The 7,293-nt window shown below is 46.9% G+C and overlaps 1 non-coding gene across 1 annotated transcript; it reads right to left on the bottom strand.

Moving 5' to 3' along the window:
- Positions 1–6,953: 6,953 nt before the first annotated feature.
- Positions 6,954–7,027, bottom strand: TRNAI-AAU (transfer RNA isoleucine (anticodon AAU)). Its single transcript has one exon. It is a non-coding gene; the product is annotated as a tRNA-Ile (tRNA).
- Between the last annotated feature and the right edge of the window lie 266 nt (positions 7,028–7,293).

Here is a 7,293-nt window from a genome sequence, read left to right on the forward strand (position 1 = left end):
AATGCGTAACCCCACAAAATGTTCACTTAAGTACGTGAGACACGGCTCAACACTTCCCTCTGTTCAGTAGTTTACAGTTGAAAAGTATACATTCATAAGCTTAACTGTGCCAAGAAGTTCAATTGCCTTGTCTACTACTCAAAAGCAGCGTGGAAGTCTGCTAGGGTCACCACTAAACACCAAACAATGCTGCTACCAAACCTGCAAGGACACAGACATACTCACCCACATTCTCTCATCAAAAAGAGGATTCTTTTTTTGTTTACATTCTTGATGATTTAGCATCATGTCGATGTCTCCAAAAATGACATCATGTGACCTTTGCCCCGTTTAGCTCATCACTGGCAATATCATCACCGTCATTCAGGAGGGGACTGTCGCCTGACCTCCCAATACATTTTCCAGGCTATAGTCGCTACTAACGTACATGTCTGGAAACAGTTAATCTGGTTTATTGTGAAAAGGCACTACATCATACCACTGATAAACAAATGCTATTAGTGTAATAAGAGGCAAGTCACTTACCATCTAGACCTAAACATGGGCTCGATTCTTACTGCAAATGAAGGAACATTATAGTCCATCAAATGAAATACAAGAGATTTTTGTACAGTGTACACCCTCAACTCACATACTTGATGAAGTCTTTTGATGCGATAATGAAAAAAAGGGGTTCAGTGAAATAAAATATTTGCCTAAAATCACAATATTTGGTCAAGCCAGAAGCCATGACTGATCCCAAGATCTGTTTCACATGACATAATTCAGCCATTAAATGGATAGCTCTCCTTTTTAACAATAATGATTTATGCTTTCTTTTAATTCTTGACTTGTGAGGGAGAGCATGAATCAGACAAAAGCCATATGAATACCTGGCTCGTTTTGAGCTTGAGATTCCAAGAGGACCTTGAGCAGAGCCAGGCCTCTGGTTCGAAACTTCAGTGGCTCAACCAACCCCTGCAGACCACAGGCTTGCTTCCATCTAATTCTTCTGCACTCTGCAGAAGAGAGAAGAAATGTAATTTATATGCTATCCTTCCATGAAGCTCAGCAGTCTGGTCTGATATGGCAAGACGGTACTTACTGAACATTTGAAAGGGCTCAACTGGTGCTGAAATTGGAAAACATTTACTCCGGGAACCCATAACTTAGCAGTTATGGTCAGGCAAAGGAAAGGAGATAGTCACGAGGGGCGGAGTTTGAAAAGCAGAGCCTGACAGTCAACGTATACATCTACTAAAAAACTTCTGCTACAAAGAGACTGGAAACAAGGACATATGTGAAAGTATAGCTGTTCTGCATTACTTAATTGGTCACAGAGAGGCTGCATTTTAAAACATCTTGCAGGGTTAAGACGCATGCTATAGCAATCACTGTGTGCCCAGCAGTTCTGAGAGCATTATAATAGTAGTAAGATATCTTGCAATCTTGGGAGAATTCTTTGTTTTATCCAGTCAATGTTTTGACTCATAGAGTAGCATAGAAGGTTAATGTGGCTGCTTCCAAGCACATTATGTAACATGCAGATCACAGATTTTTTTTTATTTTTGTTACATTTAGATAGGTAAGTGGGCTACTGCTTTGAGCACTGAGGTAATTTTGGTACTTCCTGTTCAAACGTTGCAAGCCTTCTAATCTAGCACCGTGTTCTATTTACCAGGATTGACTTGAGTTTAAATCCTTATTGGGTTTTTACCCACAATATGTTATTCTAACATTGCAAAGAAGAGTTTCTTTGGGAAGTACTAAAGACTTATTAGTATAAACAACCACAATCACAGTGTTTCTCCTGACTGTCACTCTTAACATAAAATGTCTACAAGTATTGGTGATATGTGATTCCTAAACCTCATAAGCAATAACCCTCACTGCTTTAGCCTGTACAATGAATTATACAGCTGTATAATTTATGCAGGGCCGGCTTTAGGGCGGTGCGGCCGCACCACATGCTGACCTGGATTGGGGGCGCTGACCTCAAGGGGCACTGTGTTTAGCAATGACTTATGAAACTTGTCATTTAAAACCACCTTCTGAAAAGTTCCTTGTGTTAGGGTCTCAAGGCGCTGGGGTGGGGGAGCTACTGGTCATTTAAACAATGTCTTGAGGCGTTTTCTGAACGTCAAGAGGTCTTCAGTCTGGCGAAGATGGAGTGGTAGGGAGTTCCAGGTCTTGGCGGCTAGGTAAGAGAAGGATGTTCCTCCGGCGGTGGTGTGGAGGATGCGGGGGACGGAGGCGAGGACGAGGCTGGCGGAACGAAGATTGCGGGTGGGAGTGTGGAAGGTGAGTCTGTCATTTAGGTAGGCTGGACCTGTGTCGTGGAGGGCCTTGTGTGCGTGGATGAGGAGCATGAAGGTGATCCTTTTCGATTTTGTTAGCCAGTGTAGATCTCTGAGGTGGGGGGAGATGTGGTTGCGGCGTGGGACGTCAAGAATGAGGCGGGCAGATGAGTTCTGGATTCTTTGCAGCTTTGTTTGGAGTTTGGTTGTTGTTCCTGCATATGGGGCATTTCCATAGTCCAACCGGCTGCTAACCAGGGCGTGGGTGACGGTTTTCCTGGTTTCGACGGGGATCCACATGAAGATCTTGCAGAGCATGCGGAGAGTGTTGTAGCAGGCAGAGGAGATGGCGTTGACCTGCTGAGTCATGCTGAGTGTGGGGTCCAAGATGAATCCCAGGTTGCGTGCGTGTGTGAGGGTGCGGATCCTAGGGAGGTGGGCCACCAAGAGTCGTTCCATGCTGAGGGGTTGGTGCCAAAGGTGAGGATTTCTGTTTTGTCTGTGTTTAACTTGAGGCGGCTTGATTCCATCCAGCTGGCGATGGTGTGAACTCCGTTGTGGAGGTTGTTCTTTGCAGTTGTAGGGTCTTTTGTGAGGGAGAGGATGAGCTGAGTGTCGTCTGCGTAGAAAACCATGCTGATGTGGTGGATTTGTGCGATGTTGGCGAGGGGGGCCATGTAAACATTGAAGAGCGTGGGGCTGAGCGATGATCCTTGGGGGACGCCACAGATGATTCTGGAGGCTTCTGACAGGAACGGTGGGAGCCGGACTCTCTGGGTTCTGCCTGCGAGAAATGACGAGATCCGGTCGAGTGCCTTGTCGTGGATTCCAGTGTTGTGGAGGCGTGTGCGGAGAGTATGATGGCATACCGTGTCGAAGGCTGCGGAGAGGTCCAGGAGGATGAGTGCTGCTGTTTCTCCTTCGTCGAGCATGGTCCTGATGTCGTCTGTGGCAGCAATAAGTGTGGTCTCTGTGCTGTGGGTTTTGCGGAATCCGGATTGGGAGGTGTTGAGCACCTTGCTGTCTTCCAAGAACCGGGATAGTTGGCTGTTCACGTTTTTTTTTCGATGACCTTGGCTGGGAAGGGGAAGAGGGAGATCGGCCGGTAGTTCTTGGGGTCGTCTGGGTCTGCCTTTGGTTTCTTCAGCAGGACGTTGACTTCTGCGTGCTCATATCTTTCTGGGAAGGTGGCTGACTCGAAGGAGCTGTTGATGGTGTTGCAGAGGTGGGGAGCAATGATGATGTTTGCTTTATTGAAGATGTTGTGTGGGCAGGGGTCCGATGGTGATACGGAGTGGATGGAGGCCATGGTGTTGGCGGTGTCTTCTATGTTGACGGGGGTCCAGGTGTGGAGGAGGTGGGTGTTGCTTTGGGCGTGGGGTCCGTGGGTGTTTGTAGTCAGCTGGTGGGTCTGGGGGTTGAAGCTGTTGTGGATTTCTTCTATCTTTCAACGGAAGTGGGTTGCAAGTGAGTTGCAGAACTCCTGTGATGGCGGGGGTTCGTTGGAGCAGGTTCTGGGAGTGGAGAGCTCTTTGATGATGCCGAAGAGCTCTTTACTGTTGTGAGCGTTGGTGTCAATGCGGTTTTTGAAGTGGGACCTTTTAGTGATGCGGACCAGTTGGTGGTGTTTGCGTATGGCATCTTTGAAAGCAATATGGTTGGAGTTGGTAGGTTCAAGGTGCCAGGTTTTTTCCATTCTGCGACATAGCCGTTTGGATTCCTGTATGGCTGGGGTGAACCAGCTGTCCTTGATTCTGTGGAGGGTGTTTGGGGGTTCTTTGAGCGGTACGAGGGTGTTGCCGCAGTGTTCTATCCAGCGATGCAGGTTGGTGGTGGCTGTGTTGAGGTCCTGGGTCCCAGGGGGTGGGGCCCGGGCGAGGGTGGAAATCAGCTGATCCGTTGATATTTTGCTCCATTTGCTTCGGGGGGGTTGTGTGCGGTGGTTGTGAGTGACTTGCCATAAAGTAGCATAGAGGGTTAATATGCCTGCTGCAAAGAACAGAAATATATTTTATGTGGATAGCTTAGAGTGATAGTAACGCCAGCCTTTACCAGCACATTAAAACAAATGAATGCATGTAAAAGGGGGCTACGGAGAGATGAGGGTCACATTTGTGGGTGCTAGTGAGTGAATCCGAGGAGATGGTCATGGGGGGGGATGCCAAAAAGGACTGCCGCACAGGGCACCACCAGCGATAAACCGACTCTGAATTTATTGTGCATGTGTGCTTGATGTAAACTGCTTTGTCAGCATACACTGGGACAAATAGTGCTATAAAAGAATAAAAATTAAAAAAAATGCCATTTATATCAATATTTGCGTAATTAGTCATACAGGCGGTTAAATCTTGCATTTTTACAGCGCTAGCAGATCTCTTACATTTGGAGCTCAAAAAAGTTAAAAACTTGCTTCTAAATCCTAGCTTCTCTTAGGTACTTGCGAAGAGATAACATGGTGTGTCCCGTTGTTTTCTTCCATTGCTTCGGTGCCTAGGTGTTCAACTCCATTAACTTCCATCCAGTATTAAACTCAAACAAAAAGAGGGCTAATAGCGCTTTTAGTCGGCCTTTGTTTAAGCCTTGCTGAAGGAGTTAATAAGAAAGCCCACTTACAAGCTGCTGCACTGAACGTTTTCAAACGCTTAGAAAACGGGGACCACATCACCCAAGTCTGTGTTGCACCCTCAGTCCCATCCTTACTCTTCAATTATCAAGGGGCTGCAGAGGATGTTCCCCCTGCGCTAAACTCTCAAGCAAAACCCCAAACTACCGCCATCACGTTTAACAGCGACTGCTCCTGTGCAGCTATCTGGCACTTCACAAGGAATAAAGCCGACCTAAACCTAACATACTCTTTTGCCCAGCGAGTGCCAAAATAATTACACTTGGAAATGTACTATACAGGTGTAACTGTTATTTGGACAGATTAAAAAATATGGGCAATCTACTTCAACATGGATGGTTTAAGGGGAAAATAAGGAGGAGCAGAGGAAGGGCCATGCAAACCTACAAAAAACCTACAGAAGTGTAAGGTAAGCAAGAACAATAAATAAGTCAAGTAAAATAAGTAAGGTAGGTATGTAAGGTAAGTAAGTTATGTAAGTAAATAAGTAAGGGAAGTAAAGTAAATAAGTAAAGTATAACTTTTGTAAAGCACGCAATAGCCAAGGCGTCTTAGTGCGAATTAGCTTTAGGGTGTCATAGTGTCCCTGGTGGGGCAAAAGCCCAGGGTCTTTTGTCTTTGGAGGTGTGGGAGTGCAGGAGGTCCAAGGTCCACGGTGGTGGTGGTGGAGAGGAGGAGCAGGGTACCTGGAGAGAGGTTTAGGGTCTCTGAGGGTGAATGTTCTCAGGAATGAGACCTGTGCAAGGTTCCTCGGTATGCAGGATGCATAAAGGTCGGGATGCAAGACCTCTAGAGGTACGTGGTTCCTGTAGGAAGGGAACTTGAGAATCCCTGGGGTGTGGAAGGTGCAGGGTCCCTGAGAGATGGACTTCCTCTGAAGCTGATGAATGTGCAGGGTCCCTGTTGGTGACAGAGGTGTTGGGTGTCTATATATAAGAGAGGTACAGGGTCCATGAGGTGGGGAAGTGTAGTGTCTCTGAAGATAGGGGTTGAGGAGGTAAGCACGGGCGTGCGGGGTCCCTGGGATAGGAACTGTAGGGTCCCTGGAGGCAGAACTGGTGCATAATCCCTAGCCGTGGGGGAGTCATGCTTAGTCTCTGTGGATGGCTGGTGTGCAGGATGCCATACGGTAGGAGTGATGCCCTGTCCCTGTGGGTGAGAACTTGCAGCCTTTCTTTAAGTGGGGGAGAGGCAGGGTGCTGGGAGGCGAGTGGTGTCTCTAGAGGTGAGAAGGTGCAGTGTCTCTGGACTGGAGGTTGTAAGCGTGCAGGGACCTTTGAGATGAGACCTTCACCTTGAGGTATGCAGTGTCGGATCATCTATTGCTCAGTAAACGCTCACTTCTGGGTGTTTCATCATCGGACCAGAATCTGGGTATCGGCTTCACTCTGGCCACATCCGCATCACACACCATTCTCGCCTCAAGCCCCTGATTCCTGTCACCTACGTTTATCACAAATTGCCTTAACTTTTACAACCTCATAATTTAGCTTCTTCCGCTAGTAGCACCTGCACGTCAAACTGAAATTCTGTGAAACAACCCCCCTCCACGGGTCTCCTCACTCCTAACCTTTACTTGACCACAATAAAGCGCTTCGTCAGGGTGCTAAACGCTATGTAAATGCAATTACAACAATACAATACACCTTGCTCTCCGTCTTGAAGCCATCAGATTATTTGGTGCTCCCAGTTACTGCCGTTGTATTGAATGCAGTGCAAGAATGATTTGCATATCACAACACTGCGAGGTTTCGGGCTGGTTGCCGCAGGTGTTTCTCTATTTTGCTCTCTGCGGATGTTCCTTCTCTCCCCATCCCAGTATTCAAAGCCCTGCACCCAACATATGTCTTTCAAAGGCACTCTCTACTTTCACCCCCTCACGTCCCGGTTTAAGCACGACTTGCATGTTCTTCTCTTTCTGTATTTCCATCCTCCTGTTTTGAAATGTGTGCCGTTCTGCATGGATATATGTTTACGGTAGTAAAACAACACGAATTAGGAGGCCATACATTAGTGGTAAAATGGCGTTAGAGCTTTTCCTAAAATGTAACCCTTGGCCCGTACGGGGATCGAACCCGCGACCTTGGCGTTATTAGCACCACGCTCTAACCAACTGAGCTAACCGGCCAATGCGTAACCCCACAAAATGTTCACTTAAGTACGTGAGACACGGCTCAACACTTCCCTCTGTTCAGTAGTGTACAGTTGAAAAGTATACATTCATAAGCTTAACTGTGCCAAGAAGTTCAATTGCCTTGTCTACTACTCAAAAGCAGCGTGGAAGTCTGCTAGGGTCACCACTAAACACCAAACAATGCTGCTACCAAACCTGCAAGGACACAGACATACTCACCCACATTCTCTCATCAAAAAGAGGATTCTTTTTTTGTTTAC

Source organism: Pleurodeles waltl, chromosome 12 (assembly GCF_031143425.1).
Source record: "Pleurodeles waltl isolate 20211129_DDA chromosome 12, aPleWal1.hap1.20221129, whole genome shotgun sequence".
Taxonomy (NCBI): Eukaryota; Metazoa; Chordata; class Amphibia; order Caudata; family Salamandridae; genus Pleurodeles; species Pleurodeles waltl.